The sequence below is a fragment of the Miscanthus floridulus genome, chromosome 19 (genome assembly GCF_019320115.1).
Source record: "Miscanthus floridulus cultivar M001 chromosome 19, ASM1932011v1, whole genome shotgun sequence".
NCBI lineage: Eukaryota > Viridiplantae > Streptophyta > Magnoliopsida > Poales > Poaceae > Miscanthus > Miscanthus floridulus.
In genome coordinates this window covers 113,143,295-113,152,161 of record NC_089598.1, presented here as the reverse complement: position 1 = coordinate 113,152,161, position 8,867 = coordinate 113,143,295, and positions in this window count along the sequence as shown.

The following is an 8,867-nucleotide window of genomic DNA, read 5'->3' as shown; positions in this document are numbered from 1 at the left end:
AGGTGGTCTCAGCAAGATGGCTCACCGCGGGGAGCTCGAAGGTGATGGTGGTGGTGCGGTGATGACGGTGCCAACGGTGTAGTAGAGCTGAGCCAGGACAGAGGTACTCGCTGTCCTCCACACCAACGGCTCCTCCCTTCTTGCTCCAGCAGCGGCATCCTTCTCCGTGCCTCTCCTTCTCCTCTCGTCCCTCGGCTTAGTGGGCTGGTGCGAACCGCACGGTGGTGGCAAGGTGAATGGAGGGCTAGGGCTCAAGGTCCTCCTTTATAGGCCAAGCTCCATGCTCATCCATGGTGGATGGTGGAGCGGCTGGTGATGCACCGAGCGCATTGGACTGCTCTTGCGTGCGGGGGTAGTTGCGTGGGCATGGCACTAAGGTGGGGGACAGGGTCATGCGATGTGCATGACCCTAGGCCCACGCCTGCTCCGTGGTCGGCTCCCGGTCACGTGGTGGAGGGAGCGTGGGGAAGACGACGACGCTGTAGCTGGGCGGCTGATAGAGGTGGCCCATTTGTCAGCTTGTCCTGATGCGGCGGTGTGTGGTGCGTGATGGCTGACGGGCGGGTCCGGCTCGTCAGTGGCTTGTACGCGCGCATGCGGTAGGGTGCTGCTGGGCTAGCTTTGTGGGCCGTGTGTGCGAGTGGGAGGGTAGGCGGGCTGGCTCGCAAGGCCAAGCAGGCCTAGGCTACTACTAGTCTCTCTTCTTTCCTATTTCCTTTTCTTTTTCTATTTCTTTTTGTATTATGTTACACTTCTTTCATGTATATAAATCAAAGTGGCATATTTCTCCTTTGGTATAATGTCCCATGGTGATAAACATTGGTCATAGTATATGTTGGGATATTAATCCCATGTTAGTACATTTATTTATAAATAAATATTTGTTAGCTTTTATTAATCAACACATAAACCCAAATAAAATCTAGATCACCATGTTGAATATAATGCAACTTGATGTATGCTATGTGGTAAAATAAATTCAAGGCGATGAGGTGAGATAGTTGTGCAAGTCATGTAGGTTTAGTTGGATTACGACTAATGCAACACTTAGGGTTAGCTCCTACAAATGTCACTCATTGAAGAAAAATTTTGTAGTTGGGATTTTTGGTGTGTGGATTTTTGGGTTGTTACAGTCCTACCCCCTTAATAGAATCTCGTCCCCGAGATTAAAGCGTAACGCACTCTTCGAAGAGATAAGGATATTGTAGCTGGAGGTCAGACTCTTTCTCCCATGTTGCTTCTCTCTCAGTGTGATTGCTCCATTGGACCTTACACATAGGAATAGTTTTGCTTCGGGTCTCTTTGGTGTCTCTACCTAGAATTCTGATAGGATGCTCTTTATACTCGAGAGTGTTCTGAATGTCAAGTGTATCAGTCGGGATCACTTCATCGGGCACTCTCAAACACTTGCGTAGCTAGGATACATGAAACACGGGATGTACACCCACCAATTCCTCAGGTAACTCAAGTTTGTAGGTGAGCTTTCCAATCCTCTTGCAAATCTTGTATGGGCCAACAAATCTAGGGGCAAGCTTGCCTTTCACGTGGAATCTGACAATTCCACGTAGCGGGGATACCTTGAGATAGACAAAGTCTCCCACATTGAACTCAAGTTCTCTTCTTCTTTTGTCAGCATAGCTCTTGTATCGACTTTGGGCAATTCTCAAATTCTCCTTTACTTGGGCAACTCCTTCTTCGGCATCTTGAATCTTAGCAGAGTCAAAGAACGACCTTTCTCTCGATTGGGACCACATCAAAGGTGTCTTACATGGTCTGCCATATAGTGCTTCAAACAGCGACATCTTGATACTGGCTTGGTAGTTGTTGTTGTAAGAGAACTCTACATAGGGTAGGCATTTCTCCCAATCGGAGCCATAATTCAGCACACTAGCGTGAAGCATGTCTTCTAAGATCTAATTTACTCGTTCAGTCTATTCATCTGTCTGTGGGTGATAAGCGGTACTAAAATCAAGTTTGGTTCCAATGGACTTGTGCAAGGCTTCCTAGAATCGGGACACAAACAGAGGACCACGATCAGATACAATACTAGAGGGAGCTCCATGCAGTCTGAGAATATGCTCAACATATAGATCTGCTAACTTTTTGGCATCGGTCTTGGTCTTAACTGGTACAAAGTGAGCAATCTTGGTCAAATGATCAACAATCACCCAGATGGAATCATTGCCTTTCTGTGAACGGGGCAATTCAACTATGAAATCTATAGATATGCTCTCCCATTTCCACTCAAGAACGTCAAGAGGCTTTAACAATCTTGTAGGCCTTTGATGTTCAGCCTTGACTCTATTAAAGGTGTCACATCATGCCACATGTCCTACAATGTCTATCTTCATGCCTTTCCACCAAAAGTGTTTCTTCAAGTCTTGATACATCTTTGAACCTCCAGGGTGAATACAGTACTTAGAATCATGAGCTTCTGATAGAATTTCCTCTTGTAGTGCTAGATCAGAAGGTACATAGATTCTGTCCTTGAACCAGATGGTTCCTTGTTCATCTTCATGGTGGTTGGTCTTGTAGCCTAGTTTCATTAGACCATGGAGATATTCGATCTCTTCACAATTTTTCTAAGCTTGATAGATGCGATCTGTGAGATCATACTGTATGTGGAGCTCATTCAACAAGCCATGCGGTAGCATCTCAAGTTGGAAATCATCAATCTCTTCCTTGAGTTTAGGTGGTACAGATTCTATGATCAAAGTGTGATAGTAACTCTTGCGACTGAGAGCATCTATGACTACATTAGCTTTTCCTGGATGATAGTGAATTTCTAGGTCGCAGTCCTTGATCAATTCTAGCCATCGGCGTTGCCTCATATTCAGATCTTCCTAAGTGAAAAAGTACTTCAAGCTCTTATGGTCGGTGTAGATATCACACTTGTTGCCTATCAAGTAGTGCCTCCAGATCTTCAAAGCATGCACAACTGCTGCTAGCTCAAGATCATGAGTAGGGTAATGGTTCTCGTGTTCTTTCAACTATCGAGAAGCATAAGCTATCACTCTTTCACCTTGCATCAATACATAGCCAAGTCCTTGACGGGATGCATCACAATAGACCACGAAATCTTTGCTGATATCAGGCAATGCTAGCACAGGAGTTGTGGTAAGCTTCATTTTCAACTCTTGAAAGCTTTGTTCGCACTCGAGCATCCATTCAAACTCCTTGGTTTTCTTTAGAAGGTTGGTCATTGGACGGGCTATCTTAGAGAAGTTTTCAATGAATTGGCGATAATATCCAGCCAATCCCAAGAAACTTCTGACTTCTATCACATTACGGGGTTGATCCCACTCTTTCACAGCTTCAGTCTTGGCTAGGTCAACTACGACACCTTTAGCTGATAGTACATGGCCTAGGAAGGCAACTTTCTATAGCCAAAACTCACATTTGCTGAACTTTGTGTAGAGCTGATGTTGAGCTAGTTTCTCAAGCACAGTTCTCATATGATGTTCATGTTCTTCGGCGGTGGGTGAATAGAGAAGGATGTCATAAATGAATACTACCATGAACTTATCCAGTTCATCCATGAAAACCTTATTCATCATGTTCATGAAGTATGTGGGAGCATTCATGAGTCCAAAGGACACCACAGTGAACTCAAACTGCCCATACCTAGTCACAAAAGCTATCTTTGGAATGTCACTCTCTTGAATCTTCATCTGATGATAGCCAGATCTGAGACCAATCTTGGAGAAATACTTGGCACCTCGAAGCTGATCAAGCAAATCATCAATCCTTGGCAGGGGTACTTGTTCTTGATGGTGACTGCGTTCAAGTTCTGGTAATCAATGCACATTCTCATTGAGCCATCCTTCTTCTTAACAAACAGAACAGGGGATCCCCAGGGTGAAGCACTGGGTCTGATATACCCCTTCAAGATGAGCTCATCAAGCTATTTCTTGAGGTTGGCTAATTCATCAACTGACATGCGATAGGGTCTCTTGGCAATGGGTCCTGTTCTTGGCAAAAGATCAATGATGAACTCTACATCATGGTCTGGTGGCATACCCGGTAATTCTTCAGGGAATACATCGGGATAGTCTCTGACCACAGGCACATCATGAACTATCTTCTCCTCTTTTTGTGATTCTAAACTGGCTTTAAGGGCACATAGGATAGAAGTGGACTTTCCGGACTGAGGTTCACACCTAATAACTTGGCCTGATGGGTGGGTCACTTGGATGTATCTAGGTGAACATGATATGATACCTTGGTGAATGGTTAGCCAATCCATACCTAAGATGACATCTAGGTTTGTGCCATAAGTGCTTATGATTCAGTATGATTACATGATTTTGACGGTTTAAAGAAAAACATTTATACTATCCAACACTCATTACAAAGAAGCAATAAGATCCATAAGATGGAATAAGATCCAAAACATTCATTACATGGGTTTTATTACATAGTATCATTTCTAGTAGCTACACTTGAAGACTCACGAGAATCGTACTAGGCATAGTGTCTCATATTACATCTCATAAGGGGTACATCATGGGGTACAACTTATGGAAGCCACTGACATGACTCATGACCACGCAGGGTCATCTACTCTAACTCATACACCACAACTGGGATACGACTATTCTTGATCTTGATCTCCTCATCAGACTTGTGAAGTCGGGACACGTACTTCAAGGCCTCGGTGAGATCCTCAGTAGGCTTGGCTCCAGGTAGGGTAGGGCATGTGTCTAGGTTGAGGCAAGTTAGGGCTAACTCAAACTCCTCTATCCTAGGCTTTGTCTTGCTGTGAATCTCCTTGGGTAGCTAATCCCACATACCCTTCATCTCCCTAAGGCGCTTCTTGTCAGACTTCTGCCAAGCCTGCCAAGTCCTCTCACACTTGTCCTGTAGGTACTTGTTCTGCCTGAGTGCCTTGATCAGGTGACCCTAGTTGTGAATGGACTTCTTCCTGAACTCCTCTAGCTCCTGAGTCATGGTCTTGTTCTGAGATTGGATTTTTAGCATATCAATCCCCTTGGACCTCTCTCAGTCTCCTATGCGATTGAACTCAGCCTTCTTGTCATCCAACTCTCTCTACAACTCCAAGACCTTGCTGTTGAGGTAGTAGTTCCTATTGCCTAGGTCAATGGCTTTGTCCTGTAAGTCAGTGGCCTCGGCTCTATAGACTTCTTCATGATGGTTAAGCTCGTCCTATAGCTTGGCAACTGTCTCAAGTAGACTAGCTTGCTCCTATGCTCCCTGCGAGTCTCGCTCCTGGTATTCCCATAGAAGGGCCTGGTCCTGACATCTCCTCTATTCAAGCTAGGTCATGTACCTATCCTGCTCTAGTAGGTGGATAGCCGAGACACGAAGGCATCTATCCTCCTCGGCAAAGATAACTCTACCGGCTGCGAAACTCTGCTCACTAGGGGTAAGGCTAAGGTCGAGGGCCTGGGGAAGTAGATGGAACTCTATCATCTTTAGGTGCTCGTAGTGGTCCCTCATCACTCTTCGAAGTGCCTTGTGTGAGACAGCTCATAGTCCTTCCTCAACTGTGTCCTCTATAGTCAACTCGGTGAAAGCTAGGATAGAAGGTAGGGTAGTGCTAGTTTGGAACTCGACTGAGGTGACAACTGGTCCTTCGATTCCTCCTTCCTGAGCTGACTTTCTGGTGCAGGTGACCTTGACAAGCTCGTCAGGGACTCCTAACATGATGAGAACTCGGCAGAAGGTCTGTGCAAAACCCCCAAGCTCACATAGGTCGAAGGTAAGCTTGGCATGGTCCAAAGGTAGCAATCCTATAGGCGGCCATTTCACATTTGTTGCCATCTGCATGTTTTAAGGAAACAGGTGTTAGTAGGTCAATGAATAGATAAGCCTTGCATAAAAGTCAATGCAGGGTTGGTATATAACCGAAAGAAGGGTTGTTCACGTCCTATTCTATCATCCATTTCTGAGGGTTTCGTCCAAGGGTCAAGTATGGCTCTGATACCAACTAAAGCGACCTGATTTCTGCGTAGGGAAATCTACAGAGTCAAAGTGTATTATGACCATTGTAGATCATATTACCCAAATTTCTAGTCGAATACCACATCCATACAACGATAATATCAGAGTACAAAAAGTGCGGAATTACATAAATTATTACATCGCCGTATTGGCGAAATCAAAAGTAACATTCATTTAGAACAGCTTGAAGATAAGATCACAAACTCAAGCGTAGGAACGAACCCCTCAACCGTGAAACTCCTCGGAGCTATACTCCTTAGTAGAACCTGTGTGCCAAAATTTATCAATACAATTTGTACTGGCCACTCCCACCCTATGAGCTATGCTTTGTGGAAATTGGATGCAAGTTGGATATAATCAAAAGGAACCTATAAGGCTAGGGTTTCCTATGTATTAGCATATCAAGTGTATAATAGTATAGTCAAGTTTTAACACCATTCCCACACACATTCCACCCCATTTCCGTCCAGAGCTAGGTTTCGATCCTGGGATCGATATACCACCCTCTCCATATCATCACCATACCATCGCTCAGTTGATAGGCCAACTCCCTCTTGGCACTGTCTCATGGCCCATAGCCCCTGGCTACGACCGGCACTCTCTCACGGGGGAAGAAGAGAAGGATTCATCTCGCTATCTAGTTTAAGCGAAACCCAGGAAAGGTCCATAGCCGACAAGTCGGCACATGTATCGATCGATCAACCATACACTCTGTAGAGGTTTTATATAACCACAAGATCTACCTTCTTCGCTAACCGTCATCAACTGGGCTGATTCTGGTCGCTTGCTAGCCTAGGATAATGCCACTCTACCATTCAGCCCTGGTACACCCTAAGTTTAGTCTAGGGTGGCTGAAACTGTGAGTCATGAGCCGGGTCCACAAGGTCTCCATGAAGTCTCGGAAGGGTGTGGGGAAAATCCTCCACGCCTCGTACCTCCTTACACTATCCGCTATCAACCTAGTAGTAGTGGCAATATCCTACCAAGTAGTCCGACCGTCCCGCACCATATAGGGCAAGTGGTACGTAAGGCTTCCCAGTGAATCTGAGTACTAGTAAGTCCTTAGAGTTTCCATTTACCGTGCCACCATAGCACCTCCACCTCGGGCTCCTCCCATCACAGGTTCACACCTAGGACCACCTCATATACCATTTACCCACCACAGGTATCCATTCTAGGGGTGCCCAGGTAGCACCACATGGCAAGACTTGCCCTAGGCTCGTCGTATACTCCAACTTGGTCGACACAACCCTCACCCTCCACACACCCAAGTCACGCACGCAACACTCTCCCCATAGTCCAGATAACTCCAGTTTCCACCACACATCAATATTGTATATATAAGCGTAGTAGAAATAATAAGCAGTGAAATATAGCAGCAAGCGTGTGACTTAGCCTAATAGCAGGGTGAGCAGGGGTAAGGTTGCGTCAAGGTAAAGGCCATCAAGTAAGCATACTACCATGCAAGTCCTATCATAATGTGAATATAACAATAAAGTAAAGCAATAGCAGTTCTATTTCAGCCATGCGTAAAAGGTGCTATGAGATTGGGTGGGATGTGGCACCTTCAGTGTAGTCGTCTCCATACTCCTCACAGTACTCTCGGTCCTCGTCTGTCTGGTTCTCCTCCAAGTCTGCAAACAATCACATTATAGTCGCGTTAGCGACGTCTATAGAATAGCACAAAAAGCAATGAAGATTCAAAAAGAGCCAAATACACTCAAACATGGGTTCATTGCGTAGAGCTCGATTTTAGATGAATTTTGGTCCTACTCTTGTATTTTTCTAAGTTCGTATGATTTAGTTATGAATTTCCGAAGTTTCAATCATTTCTAAAAATGGAAAAAAGGCTTGAATTATTATCGTGCTGACACGTGTCACGCTCCTGTTGGTCTACGTGGCATGCTGACATCAGCATGATGTCATCATCTCGGTTGTTTCATCCTCTAATAAGTGGGTCCTGCATGGCGGTGTCACTGACATGTGGCCCCGGTCAACGGTCAACATTGACCGGTCAATGGTCAATACAGGCCGGGCCTCGACTAGGCTGGTTGGGCCAGGCTTGGCCTGCCACATGGTGCGCGCTGGTGCGGCCACGTTGTCTTACTAGGCCACTAACGGGCCGTGATCCACGGGTGCAGGTGAGGCATGGCTCATGGTGAACCCACCTACGTTGGTCCATAGACTACAGAGCCGGTCTATGAAGGACTTGGTCCACTTACTCCTTCCTAGGGTTCAGTTCATATGCACAACGTGGTCGTGGTCGGAGCTTAGTGGAGCTGCTCAGGACATGGTCGGCGTGGTCATGGTCGGAGCTCGGTGGAGCTACTCGGGACGTGGTCAGCGTGGTCGTGGTCGGAGCTGCTCAGGACGTGGTCGACGTGGTCATGGTTGGAGCTCGGTGGAGCTGCTCGGGACATGGTCAGTGTGGTCGTGGTCGGAGCTCGGCAGAGCTGCTCAGGACATGGTCAGCGTGGTCATGGTCGGAGCTTGGCGGAGCTGCTTGGAACGTGGTCGACGAGGGGAAAATCCCCTCCTCTTCCCCAACAGGGCTCCCACCGGCGGTGAGGTCATTGGCGAGCTTCTCGAGCAGTACTGGTGCGCGATTAAGGTAGCCAAAAGCATCGCCAAGCCTTGGCAAGTGTAGTGGTGGGGTCAAGGTGGTGGCTAGGGCTTCCTAGGGCTGCAGTGGTAGCGAGAGCCCAGTTGGAGGAGCGTGTGAGCTCCATGGTGCTTCTGCGGCCATGGTGGGCATGTTGAAGGAGCTCCTGGTGCTCCTAGTGGCTTCGGCCATGGTGGTGGGGGCAAAGCGGAGGCGGTGGCGCTCCAACGAGGTGCAGTGCGGCAACACAGGGCTCCGGTGGGCTTCTTCCTCAGCTAAGATGAGCATGGTGTGTCTCTCG